This window comes from Stegodyphus dumicola, chromosome X2 (assembly GCF_044657685.1).
Source record: "Stegodyphus dumicola isolate Sdum_Otavi_A_Nest chromosome X2, ASM4465768v1".
NCBI lineage: Eukaryota > Metazoa > Arthropoda > Arachnida > Araneae > Eresidae > Stegodyphus > Stegodyphus dumicola.
Window position 1 is genome coordinate 184,422,195 of NC_140781.1, and position 19,661 is coordinate 184,441,855.

The window sequence follows — 19,661 nt, forward strand, 5'->3', positions numbered from 1 at the left end:
CTCTGATATGATGATTAAATGTGTCTGAAATGTCCGACATATCATTTTTCTTCCACTTTGTACATCTCATTATATGCACCATCAGTATTATACCTCCTAGAACCCATAGCTCTTCATTTATTAATAACGTTCTCAAAACTACTTTACTGGGTAAAAAAGCGCATTCTGTCATGAAACATTTTTCTGCCTCTCTAAACCTTCCACTTGACTTTAAATGCTATTGGCAAATCATCACACGTTATTTATTTAAAAAAAAACTTTTCTAGCAAAACTTAGCAATCAGTTTTTTTTTTTTTTAATTTGACAGAGTTTGTCTTTCTTCATCTATTCAACAAATAAGGTTTGTTCCCATTTATTTTTACTTTTATTTGCTTTTTTTTATTTTCTTTTATCAAGATTTCAGATGCTTTATTTTTATTATTTCATTCTCCTTTCCATTAAGGAGTTTTATTTATTATTTTTTTACTGATGCAGCGGTGAAAAGAGTGTTTCAATGCAAGTGAAAAATTTCATTTATCGGTTGTTAGCCAGCGTGAATTCCGACTTAGGTGAATAATCAGTGAACTTTTCAAACAGAAATTTTCAGCTCTTCTGACTTTTTAAATTACTTGACGACACTGAAAGGCAAATCTTCTCCAAGTTCAAAAAAGCCATTGAAAATTATTACACAGAGAATTAGTTATCAAATATTAACAATTAAAACTGTGAAAGAATCAGTGTCATGCTCAAGGAAGCAACTTATTCTAGAACGGTTAAAATTGATGTGCTTTTTCCTCATAGCAGTTAACGAATATGCACAGCTCTGGAATGGGATAACTACCAATTCACGGCTATAAATGTACACTTGCCGCCAAAAGTCTGCTTACAGGCATTCATACTTACATCTTTATGCAACGAACACAAAGAAAACATCATCGATAAGAATCAATAAAGCTTTTATTGATTCTTGAAATCGACTAGATTTGAAAGGTAAAAAAAAATCACTAAAATGCAGCACAAATTCGTATCTTAAAAATAATAATAACTTTACAATGACTCAAATCCTGTGAGTCAAAAGTCTGCGTACATGATCAAAAACGTTTCCGAAAGTTGTTTTAATTAAAGCATTAATATCGTGTAGGTTATCCTCTTCATTTTATTACTTATTTTAACTTTTTTGTCATTGATTTAACTAGCTCAGTTGTTTCATCGGCGGTTGTTTTATTCCATTCTTATACTATTAACTCTTTGAGCATTTCTTTTGATGTTATATCATGTTTTCTGATTCTTCTTTCCAGAAAATCTCACAAATGTTCTATTGGGTGAAGGTATGGGACTGGGGCAATGTTTGCAGCTGCTTCGATGCATGGTAAAGCAGCCAGTTCTTAACACCGTACACAATATGTGTGGGGTCATTGTCCTGCTAAAAAAGAAAAGCTTCATTAACACCAAGCTTTTCTGCACTGGCTCGAATACTTCCTTTCAAAATGTTCAAGTAGTCAAATTTATTCATGGTTGACTCAATGAACTCCAGATTACAAACCCCAGAGCTCCCCATGTACCCCCAGACCATAACATCTCTACCTCCATGCTGTACAGTTGGATAAAGGTTTTCTTGCTCAAGTTCTTGACCTATTTCTTCTATTGTATTTTCTTGCTTTGATCCCCAAAAAGTGCAAAATTTACTCTCATCTGACCATATGACTTTCTTCCAGAAGTCACTTTGTTTATTGGTGTGCTCTTTAGCGAAGGTCATTCTCTCTGCTCGGTTTACTCTGGAGATGAATGGCTTTTTCCGAGCCACTCTCCTGCGGAAATTGTTCTTTTGCAGTACTCTTCGAATTGTTGTTAAACTTAAATTCTTCTTGAAACTTTCAGCGGCTGACTGCGCTATCTTTAAAGCCAATAGTCTGATTTTTTGTTTCGTTTTGTTTTTTTGTTTTACAGCACGGACCACCAAACGAGACTTGCGTTGCGTAAGTGTAGATGGACGTCCAGATCTGGGTCTAGATGTCAACAGTCCTGTTGATTTGAAGTTCTTGATCACTCTTTATATGGAAGAATGTGTCCTATTTACTAAATTACCAATTCCTCTCAGAGATTTTCCCCTTTTCCCGAGATCTACAATAATCCTTTTTCTTCGGCCACAGTAATCTCCTTTCCTCCTGCCATGGTTCAAACAACAAAGCACAGTATTTTAAATCTTGTACATAAAGGTCGAAAGATCACGATTGCACAAGAAAAAGGCTTGGTGAAGCTATCTTGTACTAAAAGCACGCTTTTGAAAGCGCACGCAGACTTTTAGCGGTGATGACTCCTTACTTATTTTAACCAGTCGCTTTTCTTTCTTGTTTTGTTTACTGTACAGGTACTGTAGTTTGTTTTCGCATAGATTGAATCAGGAGAGCTGTACGATTAACTGAACGGTGTCTCAATTAGTTCCGTTATGATTTGATAAGCGATTGAAGTAAAAAAAATAGAAGATTGATAGCATGTAAGCAGACTTATGGCAGCAAGTGTAAGCCAATTCACTTTATAAAACCTTCGCCGAAGGCATCTCTTCTGAAGCCTGTAGTTTCAATACTTTTCCTGATCATAAACAGAAGAGAAACACGCCAAGTGAAATATGAAATAAGCCTCGAAATCTCTTCGCTCCTGACAAAACTGTTTGTCCTCGATTGAGATCTTGACTAAATTTACACGAAACTCAAGGTTGTTGAGTTACTAATTTTAACTTTACCTAATTATTTAAATAACTAGACAAATTAAAATAATTATAATATATTTACAGTATTTTATATATTTAAAGTGCCAAAGACAAGAATGTAGAAAAGAGTATGTGGAGAGTAAAGGAATGTGGCAGTGAGTGACACAGAATCGCTGAAAAATTAGAAGTACTCTTTACCAGGATAGAAGTTAGATACTTCGAATTACTGTATCAGTAACAAGCGAACGTGAAAGAAATTCATTTAATACTTTACAAACGTCCATATACATATTTTGTAGCGGGGTGTAAAGACAGCCAATTTCGGTTCGAGAGAGTGCAGAGCAATTAAATTAGCCTTAATGTGGCGACTAATTGCCGTTAATTATTTTATCAAGTTGATGCAGAAATTTAGCTTACCAAAATTCTTGCCTATATCAAAATAATAATACAGAAAATTAGTTTGTCTATAATAAAATATATTAAAGTGCATTAGATTTGTATTAAAATAATGCTGCATGTATATTAAAACGCTACTGCAATCGAAAATTTTACAGACTGCCCCATTTCTGACACCAAAGTTTCTATCTTAAGACCACTGAATTGGCATTTCATTAAAATTGCATTCATAGGTGACTGGTATCATACGATAAGCTGCGTGGTCTCTATATTATATTTTATGATTTTTTCTTGCATGAAAATGCTGCAGAAGCCACTCAAAGATATTCTTCGAGAGCACCCATATGCTATGAGTGAATTTAAAAGCCAAGGGTAGTTTAAAAACTCCTAATGCAAACCTTTTATCTCGAGGACGATCCCAGAAGGGGTTGACCAGTGGAAGTGGATGATGATGAAATGAAGTATGCCGATTGAGTCAGATCCATGAATCACCGGTGACAGAATTTTTAAAGAAAAGAATTCACTGTACACCAGCCAGCGGCAACAGATCACTTGAAATGAATGGAAAAGTTTTCTGTTCACTTAAATTAATAGGATAGGGATGTTTTTGTTCCACATAAACTTATAATTAATCAAGCACCTCTGTACATATTATTAAGTTATTTATATGTGGAAAATCATGTATGCCTTCGTAGGGGGTTCGAATACAGATCTTCCAGTTGATGTGCTGACCAATTACATCCTGACAGCATGCACAAGAGAATGCAATAATTTTCTAAGTTTCGTTTAATTACACTGGTATTTTTACAAACTCTGTTCCGTATTCTTCATCAAGCATAGTATGTAAAATACTGCAATATCGCGGTAAAATTGCAGAATCTCCAGCTGTGTATGATTTTATTTTCTGACTAAAATTCCTACTATGCGTAAATTACTGCTTGAGGTTTTCACATACTGTTAGGAATTTAATCTATATTTTTGCTTCATTGGCTATAGCAGGTTACCTTTGTGTGTGACTTATTTCACTTGTCTGACAGTACCATCAGAACAAGCCCCCGAAATTCCTCGTGGCGAGGGGAACAAGATTGCGCCTGTCATTAGCTACACGCTTGAGCACCATACAGGTGAGAGTATGACTTCGCTCGGTTCTGCGATAATTTTGACGGAGAGCCCCCGGTAAACGGGTCCGAATGTCTCCCACTCCTCTTTCCGTACCACCAACCTCTCGAAAGGACTTTCTGTCTTGCCATCTATTTAGAGTGCCCCCATGCCGAATGGACACTATGCATTTACAAACATCCATGCCCTTTCCGGGATTCGAGCCCGGGACCATCAGTATCGCAGTAGGCTCCCCTAACCACTATACCATCTGGCGGTGCTATACCTTTTAAAATATTCAACTGCTTTTCACACAAGTGATAACCATGATAAATGATGTGTTTTTAATTTAGTTCTTAGTTTAACTATCGCCTAAGTTTTACCTCAAACTATGCACTTAGGCTCACCAGCGGCCAAGCAGTAAGTTCAACCCGGATTTGAAATCCCCCGCCGAAAAAGGGATTTCGTCGTTTTTCGATTGCGTAACATAGGTACGAACCAGTTTCCTTCAGTGGGTATAAATGCGAAGGATATATATTCACTGTTATAATGCCAAGCAATAGTTTTCCTTGACTTTGAAGAATCAGAACCATTCAAAGTACTAGCTCAACATTTGATTATTTAGGACAAAACACCCTCAACTTTGTTTTTGTGTTTTAGTTAGATGTTTGTGCATTTATGTAAAAAATAAAAAACAGTAATCGAAGCAAGGAACTAAAAGAGCTATTTTTGTCAATCAGAATCGATTATAACTATTACTTAATTATTTATCCCCACACTTATTAAAAAGCTCAGATATAAAGTTCGTTATAATTTGAAAAGAAACAATGTTTTCACATTTTAACGTTGGCTATTGTTGTATTTCTCTGCATGGGGTTTTCGAAAGTAGAACTCTCCATAAAGTCATTCTCGAAAGCATCATTTCCCTTTTGTTGAGATGGCCCTGGCGTTCTTTGCGTGAGTTAAATCAATCAGCCTAAAGCAGAAAGAGATTTTCTTTGTCTGAATTCTTTCTTATTGAAGTATTTTCTTAATCATATTTTCGTTATGTATCCGTTTAATATTTTCATGGATCTGTGTAAAGTCTTTTTTGGTTAAACTCAAACGTTTTGTAAGCCACCATTCACAGAAACAAATATTTATCTCATGTGTGAAATGTATCCAACAAATAACGTATTCGTATATATTTTTTCTATTGAAAGTACTTATGTTTCAAATTTTCATTTATTATTGCTTATATAGCTTTCTACTTTTATTTCTTTCTCATTCCTACTCATATTTATTATTTATCCTACCTAAATTTTAATTTGTGTCAAATGCTATTAAAAACATTATGAGGCTTAGCAGTTTATTGCGTTATATGGGTTGAAAATTTCTGCCTCGGTTTTTCTCAACAGCTTCGTCTTAAATAATATTTTTAACATGTACGCCCTTTCTGTTGCTGAACTAATAAACTGAATAAAAGGATGTGCAATTTGAAGTTAGTTACGAATGCTTCTTTGAATATGGAAATGATATTTTGTCCTTGACACTGAAGATACTTCGAAACGTTTTAAACAAATAAGATAATACCCTAAAAATTAACGAATTATTGGCAGGTGCGTGTAATTAACAGTTCTGAAAAGATCTTTATTAGCAACAAATTAATGCCAGAATTTTGAATTAGAATACTGAAGAAGAAACTAGTCTCCGAATAGTACGAAAAGATTAATTCGCTATGACATTCAAGATAAAAGGTAGAATCTCCTTCAAAGAGACTTTTGGAAATACAGAGAAATTCAATGAGAAAGAGGAAATGACAGAATTCTTCTTAAAAATTCAAATCTCAAAGAAAACTTCACTTTTCATAAATATATCTTTCTCGGAAGCATATTTTAATATTAATAAATAGGAATGTGCATCGTTTATCTCAATTTTTCTAGGTTAGATATGAAATCTTCGATTCTGAACATTCCTTGAGGGTAAGAAGTTTATTGATAGCGTAACACTTGGTATCAATTGCCTTTTGCATAAAAGTAAAATATTCGGAGGAAAAAAATCATACGTTTGAGTGAAGTTTCAATTCATCTTCTTTTCTCGATGTAAGGCGCACCTTAACGGGTACAAAATCACATATTGATACAATTTGCATGGATGAAATCTAGTTTTTATGAAAATAATTGTTGATACTTCATCATGTCTAATTGCCGATTAAAATGCTATTATCAGCCGTCCAATGGGACAGTGGTTAGGGATGCTGACTGCCGTACCGAAGGGCCCGGCATCGAATCCCGGAAAAGGCATGGACGTTTGTAAATGTATAGTGTCTGTGTGCCATAGGTGTCCTCTACATATGCGGCGGGCGGAAAGTCCTCTCAAGAAATTGTTAGTAGGAGAAGAAGTGAGGAGACCCTCGGACCCGTCCGCTCGGAACACTCTTTCTCAAAATTGAGGGGGGGAGGGAGAGGCGAAGGAAAGTCACGCTATCACCTAATAGTACTCCTCAGGCTCATTGCCAGCGACAAGCGCATTGCCCCAATGAATGTCGTGGACTTGTACTGACCTTTGTTAGACAAGTAAGATTGGAAATAACAAATGCTTTTATCTAATTCATCTCCAGCATGTATTTTAAAATTAAATAAAAATTCAACATTATGTTTAAATTTAGTTTTAGAAATACGCACTCTTATTTCAATAGAATATAATTCAAACTTCTTTTCCCAACAATATTCTGCAGAATGTCTAATTTATGAATTTATTATTTATGAAAACTAAGGTTGAATTTTGTCACCAAAAGACGCTTTAGCAAAACTATTGTCTGCTATTAAAGTGCTAAAATTAACAGTGCATATGTATTACTTATATTACCTTTCCAATCAAAACATACTTATTTTTTCAAAGAGCTGTCAAAACTTCCTGGAAATAATTTTCTGAAAAAGCTCATCCGAATTTTTGCTATTCTTATCTCATGTTTTTTATTTCATAATATTAACTAATATCTGCTTTTAGAGAGTTTCCCTATCTCCATTCACAATTTGATTTGAACCGTTCATTTCGCTTTGTTTTTATAAAGTCTAGAAAAGATACGTTTAAGTGAAACTTGAAGATGTACAAATTAGCAACACGTTTATGGCGCAGTTAATGAGATATGGGCCTCATAAATACGCTATAAACCTGTTGGTTACTGATAAGATTTCAGATTTTATAATATGCTTAATTTGCATGTTCTTATGTTACACAGTACAATTAATGTTCATCGAAAGCAGTTGAACAATGTTCTGAAGTAACATGTTGCAAATCTAGTAATTTGTTTTCCTTCAATAGTGTTATCTGTTACAAATAACTTGTTTTCATTTACAAATATAGCAGCAAAATCTCATAGTCTACATAATTCAGGTTTTAGTTATAAGAATTAGTAATGATAGCTACAGCAATACAATATTTGCTTCTGGGTTACTTAATGGTATTGCTGCTTTATTTAACAAAATCTTAATCACACTGATTAAGATATGATGCCGAGTTGTTTAGAATAGTCTTTAGTGTTATTAATTCCTGCAGCATATTACATGAATTATTCCTGCTGTTAGCAATTATTAAGGAAATAACCCAAAATAGGAATCAGTATCGGGGCGACTGCATGTAGTGTTGTCTGTTTATGAAGCTTGCATAACATTAGGATTGTGATCTATAAGTTTGGACATATTTATGCATTTGCTTCATGCATCTGGTATCTTTACTTGTATCACAAATGAATTATTTTGAGCTTTCGAGATCAATTCTACATTCTATACATTGAAAAATAATATTGACTTTATTTAGCAATCATTTATTTTTCACCGAGAGTGCAAAAACTTTCCTATAAATATTTAACGAAAAACTATAAGAATAAGCAATAAAGTAGTAATGAAGTTGCATTTCTGAATATATAAAATTGCATCAAAACTTTTCACTCTTAGTTCTGGTCAATATGTTCTCTTGCAGAATGTGCCTCTTCTAAATACCCTTCAAGCGTATATTTTAGTCTCACATTATCTATAGACAATAACTATATTTATACTATGCAATATACAAAAGGTGAAAAAGCAAAAACAGAATGAAAGTCTCATTTGCTTACAACATTGGATACATTGCTTACACCATACTTACACCATACTTACAACATTGGATAAAAAGATGTTGAGGCTAATGATCATATTTAAAATTCTCTTTGAACAGCTCTTGCACATGATTGAAGAAATACATCCGAGAACACAAACAACCTAATATTTTTATTTGGCTTTGAAAGCAGAATTTCATTGCTTAAAAAGCAGTAAAAAAGCAATTTATTATTGGTAAGATTTTTATTGGTAAATTACGGTACATTCCGGGAATATAAAACCATCTTGTTGATTACTTTTATTTGAAGCAATTCAAAGAGTAGTGGGCTGTTTGATGTTGGTTAGAAAAATTTTATTTTTCGTTAAAACTGAGAGGAATTTTGCAATTATTTATTGAAAAAATAATTAAAATAGAGCCCAAAAAGTATCATATAAATATAAGGACAGAATTATTATCACATCTACATGCAACGCCAGAAAATAATCCTAATTAATTTTGAATCGTCGCGATTCCACTTTAAACGATAATTTAAATTATTAAATGTAGTGCAGTACCTGGAAAATAGTTCTCAGTGAAAGGAAATAATATTTTTTTAAAAAGCGAAATTTACTCAGCAACATAAAATCTTTTGGATAAAGTTATCGATATTTTTAATTAAAACAAAAGTTAAGAGTTTAAAGTCCCGGAGTGGGTAGTGAGGTTTACCAATGTATCAAAAAGTCTTAATGTCAGAGATTTGTCTACGCCATTACATTTCCAATGAAATTGCCCTTAAAAAGGCAGATTTAAATTGACAAATGACGGAATAGTAATTTCGAGAACCAGCATACTACGACCCTTCGTCATAAACCTGATCGCTTGAAATGAGCTAAACGTAAAACTCCATAGCCTGATTCCTGAAAACTTACTGTTAAGGTAGCCGAGAAAAAGAATGCAATTTAGATGGATCATCTAGATGGTCTTAATACGAAAAATGAAAAACAAAAAGTGAAAGGTCTTTATTCTGAAGGAATTGGCAAAGAAAAACGCCAATATAAAATTTAAAATTAGGTAAAAAAGTAATCTTAGGTTGTCCTAGATTTTGAATAAAACGTTACCAATTTTGAGGAGATATCGACACAGATTTTTTCTAAGTCTACGTAAGTTTAAGATTACATTTTGGCGTAATTTTTAACAAAAATAAAGATTAGTTGGGATTTGTGCTTTCTTCATTTGATTAGAAACAATAATGATTATGGTAATCATTCACCCAATGAGCATTCAATTTAATCACGGTTTTTAAAGCCAGGAGGAGAAAGAGTGATGTTTTTCAGCAGAGCCATGCGGTAGTACATAAGGCAAAATGTATCTATTAATGACTTTTGAGCTTTTTGGATTTAAACTTTATATAAAATTTACTAGCACAATTAGCATAATCAGCATCGGTAGTCGATGCGGCATTGATAAGATTGCAAGGTTTTCTGTTACGAAGAATGGAAAGAAATTCTATTTAATGCTCTCCAACTGAATACAAACTTAGTAGATTTTGTTAAGTTTTAACTATAAAGATTGTATCTAATGAACATTATAATATTTCAATAACTAAAACATTCAAGTTTTGACTTGAATTTCTAACACACACTTATTTATATTTATGAGACAGGCTTCTTCAACATTCATTGAATACCAATTGTTTAAAATTATTTAAAACAAATAATCAAAACTTAACTTTTTATCGTGATGTGAAATGAAAAACTTAAAAGACAATTAATTACATCTTTCTTTCATTTAAGAGCTACACATAACTTTTTTGAGACAGATTATGCCAGTTTTCATTACATTTCTCCGGTCACAGTTGTTTTTACAGACTGCAAATTGTAATTTCCGTCCAATGTAAACTTTTTATTTTTATTCAAAAGTGCATAAATATCCGTATTTTATTACTTACTAACCTGTGGTATTATGCAGAGGTCTCTGTTCACCTATATTAATACATACTTACATTAATTTCTCCATATATTTATCTATCAAAAATAACTGTGTGCAAATATAGTATCAGATAATTCCATAAAATTTCATCAGTAATGATAAGAAAATTGCTTTATAAATCATGAGCAAACGTTTGGAATGGTGAATCATGAAAAATGTTAATGTTTCATTTTTCTCTTGGAAGATAGTTGTACCTTATCATCATTAGTCATATCCATTAAGTATTTCTTTTGTGTGTTGCTTGCAGAGCTAATAACTAAGCACATTTTTAAAACAATTTCGGTTTCTGAAAACTGGTGTACAGAAATATCCTAATTCCAGTTTCTTGAAGTACGGTGTAGCAATTTCTTAAACAAATAATTACATTTGAAATCGCCTCAGGATTAAGAACCTTTTTCAGATTCCATATACTGAATTGGTTAAATCGAAAGCGCATGTATGTCAGAGTATTATAACTTATTCAGTTAAATGGTTAAACGAGAATTTGAAACTTGGTATTTCAAAAAGCAAAAGACGCATAGTTTTTAACATTTGAGAGTGATGATGATTGTATGCGGTAGTGAAAAAAAAATAGTTTAATTTGCTCCTTTTGTTACTATTTTCAATAATTCTCTGAAGTTACGTATCCAAACGATGATTTTATATTGCTTCAAATACTATAATGATTTCTGGGTTTTTGCTGATAAATATTTTTCTGTGTTTAGAAACTGGTTTTTTGATTCAAATGTGCCGAAAAGTTTTGTAAGCTTTTCTATGGTGCGTAGACAGTATTGCACATTTAAGTTGTTTCGTTGAATACGATTTTGAATTTTTAACGGAAGACTGACATTGCATTTCTGCATATAGTTGAAGGTCGCAGCATTCTTGTTATATCTTTTTCAAATTAAATGAGTTAAAATTATTTACAAAGAACATAAATAGAATATTGTACTGCGTTATGTTGAGATGCGTTTGAACACAGCTGAAATCTTTCACGCTATGAGCTATTTCTTAGATAAGAGCGCTAAGATATTTTCGCTATGAGAAATTCTGAGATGAATTTCGGTTGTAAAATGTTATAGAGTTATGAGTTGTTATAGAGTTGTAAGTTATGTAAGATGTTATAGAGTTATGAGTTGTTATAGAGTTGTAAGTTATGTAAGATGTTATAGAGTTATGAGTTGTTATAGAGTTGTAAGTTATGTAAGATGTTATAGAGTTGATAGGTGATTAAATATATCTGTATTCCCAAAACCCACATTCTTAAAATAATTATCACTATACCAGGTTTCTTTCAAAAGCGTTAAATAAAAATATTCCAAACATAGTATATAAACATTGTTAACACAGCAAATATCGTAGAGTCAGAAAATAACACTTCAAAAAGGTAAATGGATAACTTTCTTCTTCTTGAAGTATATGAACTTAAAGATTGACGCAAGAAATAAAAAATACACAGTTTATCTAACAATAAGCAATAATTGAAATATTTTTTAAAACTTAAGAGTTATGGACATTGAAGTCAGACGTTTAAGACTACATTAATTACCATTAATGTAGCATTCAATTAAGTTTTTAGATGTGATGCAAAAGCTATTTTGTTTTTCAAATAAATAAAAAAAGGTTTCCTAAACTTTCCAGAATTCAGAAAGCCTCAAAATATTATTTCGCATGGAAGTTTACTTTCAGAAATAATAAACTGCACTGAAGGAATGAGATGTAATAACTAAAGACTTTCTTAATGAAGGATGTTGCAAATATTAAGGTAAAAATATTGAATTACCTTTAGTGTCCTTTCTTGTCTTAGGTTTTGATCTTTATCTTTTATATTCCTTTGAATGTCTGTCTATACTGTATAGTCTATACTGTCTGTCTATACTTCCAATATTCGTAAGCAAAGGAAAGAACTGGATTTGCTTTTAATATGAAAGCTTAATGCAAAAGGATCATCAGGTGTCCACAGTCGAAAACCTCTCGGCTGCAAAATTTCGCAGTGAGGGTCTCAACATTCCTCGCACGTTCGGTCTTCTCGCTTCTCTTTATTGGATGTCTTGCACATGGATCTCGAGCGTTCTGTTTGGGTAGCAAAAACCTCGGGATTTCTACATCGCCATGCCAACGGGAAGTTGACTACTCGTAGGAATGAGCGTCGTTCGAAGCTGCGTGTGTATCTTAAGTGGGGAACAGAGGGCGCTATGCTTCAAATTCTTCCTCCCCTGGTGGTTCAGGAATCAAGAGACGGGGGGCACAATATTCAAGCAGAAAAAATACGAAAATGTGAACTTAGCGGGAAGCTTTTGTTAATTAACGGAGTGAGACAGAAGTCCACTTCACTTTTCACTAAAGCGTACTCTTTTCTTCAAAATTAGATTACAAAAAGTTTTTAAAAAGCGGTATTAACATAAATGCAAAAAAGAACTGGACCTAATACATGATGTAAGGTAAGAAATATCTAAAATAAGTTAGTGGTTTGTCTTTTAAAAAGTATGCCTAGGATAGTAAGCTGCGCATAGTGAAAAAATTTGATTTTTATGGGGCACATGTTTTGTGTTTTGACATGTTGAGGAGTCTAGAAATTTACGTATTGATTTTTCCAGGCGTTCGGAATTGCGCAGAAATATTTTTTCTTCATACTTTCGGAATTCTGTCAATGTGACTGTATTAAATAAAGATGAATTTCGGTTTCCTCCCTAGGCGCTGCATGGTGCAAAATCTGTTCTTCATTTTCTAAAATCACGAATTTTAACTCGACAGCTGAAATTTTCATGAAACTTAAAAGCACTTTATAAAAGGGAACTCAAAAACTTTCTTTACCCGAAAAAAGTGGGCCCAAATTGGTATTATGGAAAAACTAGTAAAATAAAAATTTCGTTTATTTGCGTAAAGCATCTAGCACAGAGACTAAATTCGGAAACTAAATGATTATTGAAATGGAAATAAAAACTATAGTTGGCCCAACAGCAATAAGGGAACTTAAAAAAAAGAGAGCAAAAGAAAATGGTTAGCTGAAATTAGATTTAGTGGTAATTAATTTGTGAAAGAACCCATTTTATAATGAGAAGTAAACCTGAAGCGAAAATGTTCTATACCAAAAGAAGACAGCTTGTGGTTAACATAACATATCACATCTTGTGTTTAGTAATTAAAGTGTAAGCTATTTTCTCCCTCCTTAATAAGGTGTGTCTTGATAATGTAGTTGAAGCACTACCGGCTAGCATCTGGAAGTCCGCAGTTTAAATCTCAATGACGGCATTGCTCATTTTTAATGTTTTCATCTTCGATAAACCTAAAGCTATAAACATTCATCCAATCAAATTTTCATAGAATAATGTTCATGCAAAAGCATAACGTCATTTAAAAAATAACTTTTAAGCATTTTTAATGTAATTATGTAAATATGTTTTATAAAAGCGGAAAAGGTGAATTCTCATCTGCTTCTAGGAAACATAACTATGACTTAAAATTAGGCAAAAGAACAACCTAGTGTTTCTCGCAGATTTATTATTGAAACTCTGGTGATTTCGAAGTCGAACAGGTCAGGTTCCTCTTCATCAAAAGCAAAATTATTTTTTCAAAAATGAAGAGATCCAGCAACAATGTGAAAAAGCAATCCAAAAAGCAAAATGGCTCAAATGGGCAAACAAATGAAACTGGAAGAACTTTCTCGAAACCAGTTGGTAGCAAAACATCAAGATAGAAGCGAAACACGCCAAAATAAAATTTTATATTAGGCAAAACATCAACCTTGTGTTTGGCTTAGATTTTGATTGAAACTCTATCAATTCCGTGAGCGAACAAATACAGATTAGCAGAAAGCAATTTCTGCTTGTTCGCTTTCGAAATCAGTAGAGTTTCAATTAAAATATACGCCAAACTACAAGGTTGTTGTTTTGACTAATTTTAAGTTATACTTTGGCTTGGTTCTCTTTTCTCTTGACGCGATTCATAAAAGATTCAACATGAATAAAAAGAATATGTTCCTTTCTGCCCTTCCATCGAAAGATTTTTAGACGAATTGTACTGACATTACGATTAACTTTAAGTTATATTTCAGTTCTTCGAAAGTGGTATTCAATTTAAACCCTATGAGTACGGTTTAGTATCTTGCAACTATTCTTTGAGGCATGATATTTGATACGAAGATTACCATGCTTCAAATAAGGGGGAAAATACTGGCTAGTTCTGAAATGTCAAATTTTATACAAAATTTTCATTTAGTAAGAAGTTTTCAACCCTGCGGTGGTTCTCGGAGGAGGATGAATAGATGAAATTAACCTACCAAGAGAGTCCCAGACATGCTTCAGGAGATCTGGCTGGCCAATTCATGCGGAGAATAGCCTCATTTTTCGGATAATCGTAGACCATCTGACCCTATACTGTCTAGCGTTGTCGTCCACTAGTAGGAACCCAGGACCAATTGTACCCCTGAAAATTAGATCATAGAGAATCTAACATTTTTTTATATCTCACAGCAAGCATCCTTTGGCAAACGCATGCAGAGGTATGCAAACGTCTAACAAAATGCCTGTTCAAACGATTACGCCTCCCTGATGATACTTTTCTCTGATGAGAGAGGAATAATATCGTATTTCACTCTCTCTCCAGATACAGATACACCGAGAATCAGTGTCCAAGCTGAATCTCGACTCATCTGTAAAACACACAGTGCTCCACAAAGTCCGGTCCAAGATACTTGTTGTCTGCACCTGCTAAACTCGCTCTTTTATGTGTTGCAGTGAGCGGGGCGCAAACAGCGGGTCTTTTGGCATAAAGCCCTATCTCATGCAGCCTTCTAGAAACTGTAGACCATGAAACTCGCGTTTCAGTGGCAGCATACAATTGATTGACAATTGCGAGCAGGATTCGGACACCCAAGTGGTTTACACAGACTATTCGGGTATTATCCGGATCCCGCAACAGGAGCAGCATACATCTCAGCTGAGAACTGTGAAGTTGTAAAAGTTCTGTTTCGTCGCGATGCCAAAAGAGGATCGTCATTTGTCGTTGTGAACCTTGGCCGACTTTATTCAGGTCTTGTCGACATGAATTCAGTATCCTGAAACTGTTTCCACAAATTGCAGACGACACTGGGCATTACATTAAACTCTGTATCTGCCTGCGCTTGATTAGTCTGGCTCCACTCTGCGAACAATTCTCCATCTCATTTCGTCATCCACAGGTTCGTGGCTACTCACATTACCTGATACCTTATAAAATTTACCCAACTCTTGTAAGAAATACGGTGAATGTCGAGAAGGGGTACGAGCACAGCGAATCGCCGAAAACACGTTCTGTGCTCACATTACTCCACAATCACAGCTCCACAGGCACGCTCGTGTACGCTTACGTATTCGTCTCTGAATATTTTCACAATTCTTCGGCAAGAACTTCTGGTTCTTTTTGTAAAAACTCACATAATTTACAAGTTTCCTTAATTTTACACACGAATGTATTTGGCGAGTTCTTTCCGTACTGTATGAAATAATTTTAACATGGCTAACAATAAAAAAATAATAGATTTTTTTTTCAGTTGATAACTGCGGTAAACTTTATTATGATTTTAATTCGATACTAGTTTGAACTATGTACTGTATGTCTTTCGTTTGAAAGCTTCTAAAACATTCACTTTTTGCGATACTCTTGCATTAATTTCAGTTCTGCGAGGCAATGTTTTTGCTATCTGTGCGTAACTTTCATTAATTAGCCCGGATATTTTGAAATTCAGTGCATATCTTTACCAATAATAAATTATATTTGCATAATACATACTTAAAGAATAGAATCACTTTGCAGAAACGTAAATGTGATTTTCTGAATGTGCATTTCATAGGAAACAAATCATAATGTAGAAAAAAAGATATATTCTCGTTATTTAAAATTCCAGCCAAAATTTTAAATAAGATGAGTACTTTTCTTATCGATAAAAATACTGAATGCTAATCAGAAAAGCTTGGTCTCCGTATATTTGTCCATCTAAATACTTATTCTTAGAATCAGCAAAAAGTATCAACTTAAAAGTTAACAGTCTGCGATACAAAACGCATTTTATTGTTTTACTACCTCAGGTTATCCCAATCATCTTGGAACTAAAGTATGAAAATGCATAGCCCTCTAATACCTTTTCTGCTCTCAGAATGAAATCCTTCATATGAGTTCTATCTGCAACGGTTTATTGTAAGTTCATTGATTCTGATTTAGCTTCCTGCTTTCGGAAGTATTTTGTTAGTTGATTATTCTCTTACACAAGCGATCGACGTCATCATGGAAAGACATTACCTACCTCCAGTTTGAAAGAAAAAATTCATCCAATTATTATTAGAGGAAGATAATGATATCTAAATACATATTTTTCTTGAGGGCCAGTACAGTTACTTTAAAAACCTGAAATCACGTTTAGGTGGGAAACGATTTTACTTCATCTTTTATTTGCAGGTTTGCTCCATGTATCTATATACACTCTTCAAAAAAATTCAAAGTATATCACTAATATTTTAATTTGTTTATTAGCACCTAATATCAAATACCTAATACAAAAGTCACGAATCAACAAAAAATCATTAAATAATACTCTAATAAACAATAAACAGATATCATTTTATTTCTTTACATTTTAAAAATAAAACAACACAAATGTTAAAAACAATGTCACCCGCAAATTCTTGCTTACATCTTTATCTTGAATCGTTAGCTTCCTGTAAATGGAGTATTGCCTTTAAGTATCTAGGAATACAGAAAGAACAAGAAATTGCAGAAACATTCTTGGTAAAAGGAAAATAAATCTTATAAGTAAACTGCTAAATTAATCAAGCTGTACAAACTATAGAAAACCGAAAGACAATTTCTCAGAAAAAAGGATAGGAAGAGAATCAGCTATAAGAGAGAAGCATAAGAACAGCGTTTCATCTAGAATCGGCAAAAATATATTTCCTCGTGGCAAAATTCTCCTTCTGTGCCCATCCAAATATCAAGCACAACAACTGCTAATACTTTTAGGCTGAATGAACATAATAAATATTATTAAAATGATAGTACAATTTAAAAAAAAATCTGAAAGGTTAAAAAAGAAAATTCTATAACGACGAATTCAGCTAAAAGGAAAGCGGTTGTTTTCGCAGATGAAAACGAAAATTCAACATAACTGGTGCTAACGGTAACACATACTGCTGGCGTGATTTCTACCAGAAACACAAGACTTTTTAGAAGATGCGGAGGAGTTGCACTGCTCATATAATCGTGTCTTGAATAAGATTGAAAATCTGCCGTTGTCATAATCAATCAACGAATGGATCATATGATTACTATTCGATGCTCAACAGATATTTAATTCCATATGGGCCATTATAACACCTCAATAGTTGAGCCTTTCAGGAAAAAATGTCCCATATCATAGATCAGGTTGCACAAACAAGCTGTTTCAAAGAGGAAAAACTGATATTATATTTAATGATCATGAAAAGTGCAAACCTCAATCAGATTGAAAATATGTATTACAACATCTAACGAAAATTTATATTAAAAATAAAAAATAATCTTTTGTAGCAGAACTACAGTGAGAAATGTATTATTTTTGAATTAAAAATATATTAGATACCTATAAAACATTGTTAATAATATGAAAAATGAGATTTGTTCATTATCTGAATGATATACATTCAATTATTAAAATTGAACAGATGATACTGCGTGCATGGAGAAATGCAAATGTGTTTTTCAGTTTTGCTGTAACAGCTAAATGTGCTGAAAATGAATGTTTATGCTTATTGTATTGCAAAATAATAGCTTATTTATATGTAGTAATCAAACTATCTTTAATATAACAGCTAAAATATTTACATAATCGCTTAATTGTTTTTTTTCTCTTGTAATAGTAATCTTAAAAAACTACCAGCGTATTTATTTTTTTTTTTCAAATCTACAAGCTAATTCATTTTTCAGTATGAAGCAATTATTGTAATAACTAATTTTTGGCGTTTAATTTAATAGTATGTAGGATTTTCCACTGTGTAATTAATTCTAAGTTGCTGTTGGAAGTGAAGAATCTTAAGAACTGATTAGCAAATAATCGCTTGAGTTCGTGTGACAGGAAACAACAAGATAGAAGGATAAAATAACCCTTTATTATTCCAAATAAAGTTTAACAAAACTCCGTCTTGGAGTTGTACAATAAAGCCGACACTTGGGCTTGAACTTAAGAAACTAAGAATTAAACTAAACTAATCTTAGCTAAAGAGATATAGCCTAAGCTATCAAAATTCTAACAGAGTTGGCCCCTTAACGTTAATTGACTACGAAGCTATCAAGGGCCTAAAGTACGACCGAGTGTAATAATAGCTTACGAGAGAGTAGCCTAAAAAGGCGGACGCGTGCTAGCTAGAATCTCTGGTTCTCTCTAATTAAGACAGTAGAACTTCGCGGTTAAATACTGTTCTTCCTCAATTTGCATTCAACCGTGATTTTAAAACTACGTTCTGGCCGGAAGTTGTAAGTTGAAATTAAAAATTGATAAGAAAGGAAATTTAAATCAAAATTAAACTGTTAGATAAATTAATATAATCCTTACACAGTATTACAGAAATTATTATTATACAGACAGAATATCTGTTATCTCTCTCACTAAGACTGTATAATTTTGCAGTTAAATACCACTCTTCCTCATTAACATTCAGACGTGATTCTAAATCTTCGCTCTGGCAGGAAGTGGTAAGTTGAAGTAAGAATTGATAGGAAAGGAAGTTTAACTCAAAATTTAACTGTTAATAAAATCAACATAATCCTTACAACTATGTGATTTCTTAAGTTAGGAAATATTGTGTCTTTTACTGTCCATTTAATTAAAATCGAATTACTAGTATTTGCTTACTTGTAACAAAGCCAGACGATGTTATTATTAAAACTCAATTATTCTCACATTTCATTCAATAAAAAAACGAAGCAGAAGAGCAAAAGCGAAAGAAAAAATTTTTAGAATCCTGCACAATTTTGAACAGGTTAACTGAAGGAATGAGATGCAAGCTAACATATTGCTACAAATATAAATTCAAGAAAAGACATTACATTGTATAAGAACCAATGTAAAAGGGGTGAAATATTTTGCACTGCACACTCATGATCAATTACAAATTTGCTTGTCTAGTTGGAGGTAGAAATCTTATCAAGGATTGGAAAAGGAATAGATTTTATCGATTGAGCCAAATGCTTTTCCAGGAACAAATAACAGTTATTTGGTATCGAATTAAAGTAGTGAAATGGAGAGTGTAGAAGACAGTAAGAGGTGTTTTATCTCTCCTTCCACCATACCTTCCTGGTATAATAATGACACACTCGGCGCGTATTCGAGAGGTCCAGATTCGAGTCCCGGGAAGGGCACTACTTATTTTTCAGTAACCTAATGACGCTACAACTTTATTTAGCTTTTTGGTTAGAAAACACCATAAAATTCAAAATGGTTGGAGATTTG

General features: G+C 33.1%; 1 protein-coding gene across 1 annotated transcript in view; it reads right to left on the reverse strand.

Moving 5' to 3' along the window:
- The window catches only part of LOC118187999 (A-type potassium channel modulatory protein KCNIP1-like), a 305,037-nt gene extending 292,702 nt beyond the window's left edge, over positions 1-12,335 (reverse strand). The window contains exon 1 of the mRNA XM_035358325.2: positions 11,988-12,335. The gene's annotated coding sequence lies outside the window, so the exon portion shown is untranslated. The remainder of the gene's footprint in view (positions 1-11,987) is intronic.
- Between the last annotated feature and the right edge of the window lie 7,326 nt (positions 12,336-19,661).